Genomic DNA, 12,260 nt, shown 5'->3' with positions numbered 1-12,260 from the left:
GCATATATGAAGAAAGAGCGAATAAATACGCCACAATGAAAGAGAGAGCAACAGAGAGAGAGAGAGAGAGAGAGAGAACAAGAAGATATCAAGTTTCCAGCTAGGCATCGATTATCGATATAGCTTAATTTCCTTGAAGAAAATGGTGAGCTACAAGGCTGAAGTACCTTTGAGTCCGGCAGCTCAATTATCCATGCGCCGAGTTTCAACTGCTACATCATCGCGATTGTTGGGTGCAAAACTAGAGTTAACAAGTGTTATCAAAGAAGGATTGAAGAAGACTTTGATCAAACATCCTCGTTTCTCCAGCAAGCTGGTGAGTTTCTTCTTTGTTAGTTTGCTTATTGGTTATGTAACAATTGAATAAACCTAACCATTCACATGTCCATTTTATCTATGTTTGACTTTCAAATTATGAATAAACATTATAAAATTAATGTTTTAAACGATCCACTATTATGAATAGTAGGATTCTCTAGAGATTTTCGGCAGATATTAATATTATATGTATTACAAATAATATGTTGTCTGAAAAGATATTTACCTTATTTTTGACTTTCTTCTCTTTTTTATTATTAGTTTAATGTATCTACTTTTGCACTTCTGTGCTGATCTTGATATTTGATCTCATTCACTGTAAAATTCTATCGATCAAATAAATTTGTTGCTTTATTTATTTCATTCAATATATATATTATGTCAATCATGTTCGTACACTATTAAATTTATCTTATTAGTCTGAAATATATATACACAGTATCTAATGGTGTATATGATCAATCCTACAAGACAAAATTATATCAAGACGCTCTGGTGACCGCCTCTGAGTAGAGATTACCGTGTACCATAAATAGTCCATAAAAAATGTTCAGACTTAGAATAGTCTGTTTGATTTTTCTTTAGCAATTTGAGTAAGGCTGAGTTTTCAATTTTTTAGAATATTTTTTTTTTCCATCTTTAAGTTTTTATTTAGTTTGAAAAAAAAAAGGTCACAGAAGGAAGGAAAATGAAATGGAGTCAAACAATAGTAAATGTCGAAAACCATGTTATTGTTCCGGATATAGATTCAGAAATGGAAAATCCTGAACAATTTGTTGAAGACTACAATCTCCCATATAGCAACACAAACCTTGGATCTCTCAAAACCCTTATGGGAACTTCACATCCTGAATGTTTAAACCTCGGAGGCAGAAGCCATAGGAGTGTTTCGGATTCACCACTCAATTGGAGATGGGGCATCTCTCATTTCTTTCTGCTTGCATGACCAGAAAAACCTTGACCCAGAAGCGCTGCCAAGTGTTCAGTGCAGAAAAATGAGGTTCAGGTGCTGAACGGGGGATTTGGTGGTTTGTTTTGCAATATGGTCAGGAATAATGTTAATTTGGAATAGCGTTGTGGATTTGATTATGTTTCAGCAACACGTTATTTTTGGAAGATACAAGGAATCTCTGAAAGGTGGGTCCTGGAGATGAGAATGCTCCCAAGCTGTTTGTTCACAGAAATGAATTTGGATGACAATTAAGCTTGTCAAGAATGCATAGACATGGTATGATTACTATTCCTTTAACGTTAAAACCAGATAAAATTTATTATTTCGAAGTATTATATATAAAAAAGAAAATATATATATATATATATTTAAGCTTAACATAATCAATTTTTTTTGTTTTATGATCTTAATGTATACCTCCTTAACGGCACATTATTAATATGTTATTGTGCCTTAAGTACCATATTAAAGCTAGCTTCACCATCGGAAATTTATGCCATGAAAATTGATTGTTATGGATGCCGGAATGATCAGACAATATATGTTATTTGTGCTTAAGTACCATATTAAAGCTAGCTTCACCATCGGAAATTTATGACCATGAAAAGATGTTATAGATGCTGGAATGATCAGACAATCCAGAGTATTGGCAGCGAGCTCATCTCTTTTATTGTTCTATTCTTAATTTCCTTATGCTTTTGTATCATTAAATTGTTATTAATTATCTGTTTTGTGTTGAGTGGGTGAGTTAATTATTATTAGACCATCAACGATGTTATATGGGAGTTACACAAGCTGCTCTCTCGCGGTATCTCAATCGGATCAACTGTCAGTTCTCTATCAAACCTCTGATCTTTTTTTTTTTTTTTAATTTCATATATAATTATTAAATAATTGACCAGCTACTGTATTTTACACTAAAATCCCAAGTAAACTATCCAAAACTTAGATGTCTTAATTAGTTACTTAACGAGTTTTCCCTCAGCAGCTGAAACTGATGGAGAACACAAGTCAAGTAATTCCAAAAAACATCCGTCTTAGGGCATCTGTTCTTGTCAACCTCAGACCAACTACGGGGATCCAGGTGAATATCTCTCTTGTTATGATAATATTTCTAATCAAAATCAATTAATACTAATAATAAAGAATAAAATTATCCCATGCCATTCCAAATATATGCAGGTTATAGGTATTTTAGCGAAACTTCAGAAAAAATAAATAAAAATAATCTCTAGTTTATCATAAGTATTAATATTAGTCTGTGTTTTATAAACTTATTTTTATCATAAAATTTATGATTTTTTTTTTTTAAAACAGGCATGGCTGATATGATGGAGAAGGGATCCAAGGGCGGGTGGGGAAAAGGATCGGATATGTTCTTCTTCCCTTCAAAATAGGTTTGCAAAATGACCCCATTAGAGTATGTTCGTGGAGCTAAAGCCACAATCGATAGAAAGAAGCTCTCTCTTGAAGCTTTATGCACATTTTCAACTGCCAAGTTAGTACTAAGGCATTTGGTTCAGGGTATGTAAGTATTATATATTCAAACATGTTCATCTCGAAATTAAATTTAAACTGCTTTAAGCATTGAATAATTGTTAAATGCTTAAAATAGGTGGCTGCTGCACGGCGGTGAGAGTTCTTTCAAACAACTACAATGGCTCTCTCAAATGTGGTTGGCCCTTCAGAGGAAATTAGCTTTTATGGCACCCAATCACTTATATTGCTCAAGTGTTTATGGACATCCGCAGGTAAATACCTCGACAATAGATGGGATGGTCTACGATTTCATTTGTTGGCGCCGTCAAACCTGCAAGATCGTATATAGATTGACGGTTTTGCAGGCATTGACAATCCATTCCAAAGCTATTTGAATAAGATGATCGTTGTTGTAGCTGTTGACCCAATGTGATTCCTAATCCTCACAATTTTGCGAGGATATTGATGAATCTCTAATATCATCAAGAAAGTTTTATAGAAAGAGAATAACTAATCATACTGATGTTGTCTAATTAGTACTAATAGATTTTTGGATTGAACGTAACAGATCCAGATTTGTGCCTTAAATTGTATTACCATATATGGAGGAAGTACTGGATTTTGTAAGTCAAAAAGTGGTTCCTTGGGTAAGCAGTACAAGAACTAAAACTGAAACGAGGCCGAAGCCTATAGATGAAACTGGGCTACTTTGTTAACAGCCCAGCAAAATTAAAGCCTACAGATGCAATTTTTCTCAATTAAAATATAATAAATAAAAAAAACCGTTGAAAATAAAATAGCAGAAATTTTTATTAACAGATGCAGAATATTGTTTTATGTATTTTATATTACAGTGAGATAGTTGCTGGTTGTAATATGTCATGGGTTGTTTTCTTTTTTCAGGATTTTTTTTTTTTTTAATTGTGTTTTGGAAATAATTTTTTTATTATTTTCAAAGAAAAAATAGAATAATTTTTATACTATGTGAGATTTATGTGATGTTTAGAATAAAATTTAATTGTAAATAAAGAAGTAGTGCTGCTTAGCTTTGATAGTAAGAGCCAGTAGAACCACTCACTATTCTGGATACACCACTGGAGTTAACCAAGTGCATAAATTTTTGTAGTCATTAAAATATGAAGCTTCTGAAACAGCCGGCAAAATGATTCATTTTGTAGGTGGTGTGATTACAGAGAAAACCAAGTGAAATTGTGTGGCTCTCTTTTCAAAGATTTTCTGTGATAATGACTATGTCATTATGTCACATCCGGAAAATAAAGCAACCAAACAAGCTTGCATTCAATTGGAAAACAAATTTATGAAGATTTGTTTCACAAATTGGCTGCATTCAGTACTTCACTAAATACTTTTGTTTGATTCATAATAATCAGCCGGTCAGCCATTTGCAGCAATATAAACAAGTTGAATCGATCTATCCGTGGAGCATTGCCATTTCATTAAACATATATATGAACAAGTACAATTCTTGGCTTCATTTATTCAACACAACCTTAATACAATCCTACTCGCCGTCTTTCGGTTTACTTAGTAGGTTATTACAGAAAATAAGAGATCGACTACTTCTGCAGAAGTTGGGAGGGGGGTTCTGTTTATTTAGGCTGTCCACTAATTCTCTTTGCCAGGCTTCACTACTAATCATTCATTGCATTGCACTTCATCAAACTTAGATATCATTCCTATTCTTCTTCTTACCGAATTAGTTATGAGTTATTGCCTCCTGGACATGTCTGGTTTTCTGTCTTTGCAAAACGTCCACGAATTCTTGGTTGACTGTGCAAGAGCCTTCCTGCAAGCATACTGAACAAAGACATAAAAGCTTTAGTAATGAGTCTTCCATAGAGTCCGTTGCCAGAAGCAACGCAAATTATGTTGCTAAGTTAAGAATAGACATGTGCATACACATGCTAAAAGTTCGCATAGAATTGAATGGGTTTGTAGTTTGTTTGCCATAACAACAAAATCTATGGAAAAAGCAAAAAGCATAAGTATTACTAATCAATCTTACCTTGATTCTTCTGCCAAAGTTCCTCTTTGTTTTTATTTCTGTATCTGGAAAGCTTTTCCCTGCGGTTCAGTAGGGCAGGTGGTGATCTACAGGCTGTTCGTGAGGGGAGTGGATGAAGCTCATATTGTCATACCAAGAGTCTGTCATAAAAACTCAGTATCAATGACCAGCCATCCTGTGGAAAGACCAGAAACATCTAAACATTTCTCAGTCCATAGACACTATGCAAAGCCAATACTTGGTGGGTCATGCCACAAGTATGAGCAAGGAGAAAACGAGATGCTAACAAAAGAGCCATGTTGCCACGGCAAGACCTTAATAAGGAGTAATTGCCTATACGTGGTCTAGAATTTATAGAGGAAAAAGATTTAACCCACAACTTGTCCTGGGGAGAAAGATTAAAAAACCTATTAAACAGAGGGTCTATCCAGTGGTATTTTCATCTTCTATGATACACGGACACACCACAACCGTGGACTACAGGATATTCAGCGTTGGTTTCAAGTAACTCATAGGTAGAGGCTTTAAATTGCTAAAGTCTAACTGGATTAGTCGTTACTTGGAGACATGACAAACTACAATGTTTATAGAAAATAAACCGTCAACCCTTGTTCACTCAAAGAACTAAGTGCACAACCGTATCAACATTTGAAAAGTAAGTCTGCAAAAAGACCCTCCCCATCACCCCATCTAAGGTGACTTAAAGAAATGGAGGAAAATAAATCCAAAAAATGCAAATGCTTTAGGAAACCCACTGCCCAAAATGTAGAGTAAAATTATAGAAGCAAATACGGGGAAGAGAAAAGGTTAAAAACATTGCAAAAATTAAGTCTGACCTTTATGTCTCCTTCACTGAATGCTCTCGCATGCCATAAACACGATCCAAAATCCATACCCGGAATCTCCAGAAAACTTGGTTTCTATAGTCCCACGCACCCATTCCATGAGGTTAGCTTCCAGAGCTACACTTTTCTGAAATGGTATATCAGGAAGCAACTTGTTTCTTGAATTTGGTTTTCATCAGTCCTCATAACAGGAATTTTGACATCAAGGACCTCAGAAAAAGGTGCATCTATCACTCCTTTGTCCACAAGATCCTTCTCCCACTCAGAGAAAACCTCACTCAAAAGCTGTTCATGGTGAATTGAGTCAATATTGCAACTGAGTCTTGGGAGGCGATGACATCTTCACCACAAGAGATCATTGAAATGGCTGATGTCACAGGATCTAGCTCCCCAAGTGGTTCTTCCATGATTGGCTCTGGAGCTTTGAATAAATCCCTTCGTCTCCCAGGTCAAAGTCTAACATGGTGGGGATCTCGACATGTTGCCTACACAAGAACACAAAATTAAAAATCAGTAAATGCAGGAGATGCCACATGAAGCTGCTCGCATTAGAACACTTTACCAATGACATTAGTCACAATAAGGATGCTGAAATTATCGTGTACAAAACTTTAAAGAATCGGAAACTGTAAATTAAACCGCTACTCCTAATAATCACAAATCAAGCCAATGGAATTGACAATCACGAAACCTCATTCGAATGCCCCAATACCATCTCATAACTGTCTTCTGAATATAAGATGGATAACAAATTTAAGAATGAAATAACACATCAAATGTATTATAGACACACTCAATCCACAAGTTCAAGAACAAAAATCTACAATTACCATCATAATTTTTACACGACGATCATCTAGTCCCCACGCCACCAGACGATGCATCAATGTACATAAATGAACCATAAGAGGTATTGGCAGTTTTGTAATCTATTTATCAACTTTTTAGACCCTAATCAGATAGTCTCGTACTTCAACATTCATATTTTACCAAAGCAATTCAAACCAACTTCAAAAGCACAGCATCCCTTTAACTTGACAAAACTAAAATCATATTAAAATATAATAAAACTAAAATCTTTTCGTCAAATATTTCCGTATGACAAACTCATTCAACAAGAAATTTCCATTATAATCAAACCACCAAAAGAACAAAAAAAAAAAGGAGTTTAGTTAACTTAATCTCATGAGGATACAATTCACTTTTACCTAATTTACCTAAAGTAAACATTACCATTACTTTTCATGGCAATTTGCAATTCTTCAACTTTCACAAAATTACTTTCAAAACAAAACTAAATAATAAAGGCAGAAATGAACTTCTGTCTTCCTTAGTCTATAAAAAAAAAAAAAAAAAAAAAAAAAAAAAAAAAAAAAAAAAAAAAAAAAAAAAAAAAAAATTTAATACAAAAACAAAAGGTTTTGCTTTTCAAAGTGCTGTAAAAAAGCTAAAAACCAACTAATACACCTCAAAAGTTCAAAAGAACGGAAGAATCCTTGAAGAACACGGAACTTGTGACTGTGAAATCATTTCTAATTTATATTCTCACTTTCTTTTTCTTTTTCAATTATGATTGCTTATACCCTGTTTGGCTTCCAAGAAAATGTGCACAAAGAAAAGTCAGGATATTAAAAAGCTTCGTTCTTTGTAAAAACCCATATAGCATATTCCACAAACTTTAAAATTTCATAATATTTCGAAGAATTAGAGAAAATAACAGAATCAATCAAATTTCTAAACAAAATTGAATCTTGATGATCAAAAACTAAACTTTGCAACACCACTCAGTAAAAAAGTATAACCAAATGTAATTTGCATTCATTTCAAGATTTTGCTCCATTTTCAAAGAAAGAAAACTAGAGTACAATAAAACTACAAACACAAAAATGAAAACAAGTGAAAGAAATGCAGATCACTGAAATAAAAGAGAGAAGACATGGAGAAAAGACAAAGAGGGAGAGGGGAAGAGTACCAAAGAAGAATGGGTTTATATGATTACAATATCTTCAAGTTGCTGAAAATCTTGAGAAAATTGCTGTAGGGGAAGAAAAGGCCGGTTTCTGCATACATTTCTGGAGGGGAAAGCAAATGGTGAAAGAAGAAAAGAGGAATGGAAGCAGAAAACGAAGAGAGCAGAGAAAATGTGAAGTAGAGAGTAGAGAGAAGAGAGAAAAGAGTAGGTCTGAGCTCTGATATTGGGACTTTGAAGGAGAGAGAATTTATATATAATAATCTAAGTGCTATTTAAATTAATTAATAATAAATTTAATTATTTTTTATTATGAATATAAATCATGTTATATGTCATATTAGCAACCCGCATACCGCCCTATAGGAGCCTTTGTTTATGGCGGTGGGAACTGTGAAATATCGTTATTTTAATTTAAATTACGTATTTTACTTTTGTGTTTATTTTTTGGGTCAATTTATACATTCACAATTTCAATTATTTATTTAAATTTTGATTGATATAAAGTTCAAGTACAATTTTTGTTTATGAAAAGAAGGAATACATAAAAATATGTTGGATGAAAAAGAGTTAGCTGTTTTCAAAAATAGTTTTTGAATACAATTTGTGTAAAATCAAAAACTAATTAAACAGTCATTTTCATAATTTTCTATAGTTTTTAAATATTATATCAAACTTAATTAAAAATATAAGAATAATCAAATTTTGAATTCCATTTGAACATTATTTAAATTAAAATAAATAAACCCTAAATATCTGTTAATTAGGATATTAAGTTGAAGTTAACCTTATTATTTTGGAGTCGACCTTGATTTTATGAATTTTTATTTGTGAAAGACAGATGCAAAGGAAAATAAATAAAATAGTGTATTGCATCATTGAATTTTGTGGGTGTTAATCAGACGAGATCATAGTTTATGATGTAACAAAAATAATAAATATTTTGTCCTATGCTATATAATATAATTTTATAAATCAAGGTGGGATCCCTGATTAAGAAAATAAAATTACTATTTAAACTCATAAATCTCCAAATCATCTGGGTATTTAAGCTAAGTAATAAAATTTGAAAGTAAGAAATAACAATTAACAGTGAAAGATTAAAGTAAATAAAAATAAAAAATTTAATTTAGAGTAATAAAAGAAGAAGAAAAGATGAAAAGAAGACAAGTATAATAAGGACAAAGTGTAAAAGGACATGATAAAATTGTCGAGTGTCCCCATGTCTCTTATCATGCTCATTATTTTATATTGTTTTATTTTATTTATATTAACTGCAAATTGCACAGGTGAATGCACCCACTCTCTGTCATCTTTGCCTTTTGTGGCCTACACTGTTAATGCATCAGTCTTTCACATGTCATTCTTTACCCCCCACGCTCCTTTTCAGCGCGTTACCCTCCCTTCTCTGCATTTCGGTAACTTCCTTTATTATTTATTGTTTCTTTTTTGCCCTTTAAACTTATCATATATTATTATTACCTAAAAAATAGATTGACCAACACAATCATACATTAATAAACGACTATCCTAACGTTTTTTATTTGGATGATTGAGTTGAATTTATACTAAAAAATCTTCTAAATACGAGACTGTATCGTTGATACAATCAAAAACTTTAAGAGTTGGTTTTTTTTTTTTTCCTAATATCAATCTAACGATTATAAAAGATCGATAAAATTTTCATTTATCACGTAACCAATCCCTTAGTTTGGTGGTGGGGGTAAAGATTCAAAGCCAATATTGTGGTTAGGAGTTTGGCACAATTTAATTCATTAAGCATATTACTGTCAATGATGATTAAGTGATAAAAGACGGAGAATAACAGTGAGATTGGAGGAGGAATTATGAAGCAAAAGCAACAATATGTTGTCTAGTTTGTTTGGTTCTATTATAAAAGGTAATTTTATCAAGATTAGGTAAATTAAGTTAATTGAGATGATATTATTCTGGTCTGTCTCACCTTTGATAATCATTGGATCAAAATATTTATTTTTTAAATATTATATAATAATTTTGTTTTTTAATAAAAATTTATAGGATGAACTCACCAATGAAATTGTAGATTAATCATAAAAAATTAATTCATAAATTAATCTCCACTAAGCATGATTATTGCTTTTCGGCAGCTTAAATATTCCACTAATTTTTACCTAAATTATTATGGTTTGAAATAATTATTAACTTTAAATAGTGATTATAAAATTAAACATTATAAGAGATGTGAAGGTTGACCTCCTGCTTTTCTCATGACATTGAATTGTGATTCGACAAAATTAATTAAAAAAATAATGAACTTAAAGAATAGAAAGATTAGACCTTAACCAACTTGACAACTTCATAATTTTGACTGCAATTTGCAAGCTGCCTAATGAGTTAAATTTGGATCATCATGATTTGATTTAGCTTCAAATTTATATTAATTTAATCATGATGATCTAATTAACATTAATTGAGATTAGTGTAAGATAAATACTTTTAAGCTTATTTCTTTGTTGACCCATAATGTTGTCACCACCCGGTACTTGTTTTTTAAATAATAATAACCCTTTTAAGTAATTTCCTTTCAAATTCAACATAACACACTAATATTTTGCATTATATATATATTATTGACCAGGGTATTGGGTCAACTTACGTACACCTCATAATCTCCAAGACGTAACTATCGGCCGGTAGAGCTCTAGTATCTACCCCCATTAGCAACCGAGAGAACTCAAACTTAAAACTCTTCATAATACACCCAAGAGTTTTATCGAACACTCGGCACTTAGACAGGGTAGCTTTAGTAATATTTTCATATTAAGGACTTTTCCCCCAAATAATGGTTTAATGATACTTTTTTACCATAGACTTTTAAAATATCAATTACTACTCAAATTTATATTCCTTTCCGATTTGCATCATTGCGACTACACCACCATCATTTCTATTTCTTATCATCATTCACCAAAACCCCCAAACCTACTTCCCCAATCCCTGCATAATCGGCAATTGAGTGATTAGAGTTTGCCGAGCTGTCCCTCCCAAGTCAAATTTTGATCAATCTCACACCAAAATCCAACCATTCCAACAAAAGAGTCATCGACATTCTTCTTTAAAAGTCCTAATAGGTTGGATCGAATTCACGCTCTATTCGCTACCTGATATATAAATTGGAGTAAATAGAATTTTAAAAGTTATGTGGTAAAAAATGTCATAACCATATTTGGGTGAAAAAGTTCTTTAACTCATTTTTCAATCTTTAAAGTTGGAGTTTATTAATTGCATTTGAATGTGTCAAGCAGGGTAGATTTCAAGTTTACCCTAAAATTTTCATATTTGATAATATGTTATCTTATTGATATTATAACTTTTGGTGAGCTTAGAGAAATCAGTGAAAGGTAAATTGGTAATTATTAAGTTTACAAAATTAATATATAAATCAAGAACACAAAGTTGTTATATTAAATATATATAATTTTGAAATTTGTTTTTACAGTGAGTTAATATTAACTGAAAAATAGTATATCCGGTGGATAAACTTTGGGGTATTGCAAGAAGAGACTCATGGAGAGCGACTCCTCAACTACCTTATAAATAATGGACTTCCCCAAATATCTATTTGCTTCCGCCAAGTCGACATTGTTATGATACTATCGTCACATTACTGCTCAAAAAGATCTTTGTGGATTTGTCTGATAGAATTTAACTGTAACTTTTCATTTTTAAAACAAAATACAGGAGATCTTTCATGAAAAAAATGTTAAATTCTTTAAACAATTTCAGATATAAGTCTAGAAGTTCGTGTAAAATTAGAAAAAATGATATCGTTTTATCAGTTTCACAACGTTACCGAAAATATTATTAAATTAGATATATTGAGAATGGAAGATAATTAAAAGTTTTGATCATTTGTCCTATACAACAAAGCAGCATAAATGGCGGCTCATCTTTCATTCAATCCAGCACTAAGATTTAAAGCAATTTTATTTTTATTTTTTGATATAAAAACCTTATAAAAAGAGACAATTTTATTTTTTGATCATTAAATTAAGGCCATCAAACAGAATCTTTACACTCTCTATAATTACTTCTGTCTTCTCTGTAGAAAATTTCATAACATTTAACCGAATTCATGAATATGTGGTCAATTTAATGATAAGAAATATTGCAAATTAATTAACAAGTCTGTGGCTCTTAGCCTCCACAGTATATTGCATGAAGAACTACCTCAGATAGTCAATAATTTAATTAAGTTACGTAAAGAAAATTTATACATAAAAACATATATGTTTTATATAAGACCGAAAACTTTTAATCTATTTTAAATAGGAAAATGTTCATATAAAATCTATTTATATGAACATTTTTTTTAATCATTAATACTGCTCTTCTCAAACTGTTAATAAAATTATTTATTTGAGACAAAAATGTTATGAGAAAATTATGTAAAGAGCACTTGCCTATTTTAAAATGACCTATGCAATTATAATATAGTTAATTACTTCTCTGTATCCCATCTACCTAGCTATCAATGGCAATGCCAATGAGTTAAATACCAATTAATAAGGGTTTTATTATTTATTTTTAAAGCATTGTAAATTGAGAAAAGTTTATAATATCAAGATGGTCAGTAGTATTTTATACCAAAATTCAATACATGAATCATATGTGGTATGGATAAAAATA

General features: G+C 31.6%; 2 pseudogenes; one reads left to right on the top strand and one right to left on the bottom strand.

Annotated features, from left to right (window-relative positions):
• The first annotated feature begins 2,267 nt into the window (after window positions 1-2,267).
• Window positions 2,268-3,182, top strand: LOC116127309 (annotated as a pseudogene).
• Window positions 3,183-4,189: 1,007 nt separating this feature from the next.
• Window positions 4,190-6,504, bottom strand: LOC116127308 (annotated as a pseudogene).
• Between the last annotated feature and the right edge of the window lie 5,756 nt (window positions 6,505-12,260).

This window comes from Pistacia vera, unplaced genomic scaffold (genome assembly GCF_008641045.1).
Source record: "Pistacia vera cultivar Batoury unplaced genomic scaffold, PisVer_v2 Contig190, whole genome shotgun sequence".
Taxonomy (NCBI): Eukaryota; Viridiplantae; Streptophyta; class Magnoliopsida; order Sapindales; family Anacardiaceae; genus Pistacia; species Pistacia vera.
The sequence above is the reverse complement of the archived record's forward strand: the minus strand, read 5'-3'. Positions and strand labels throughout refer to the sequence as shown.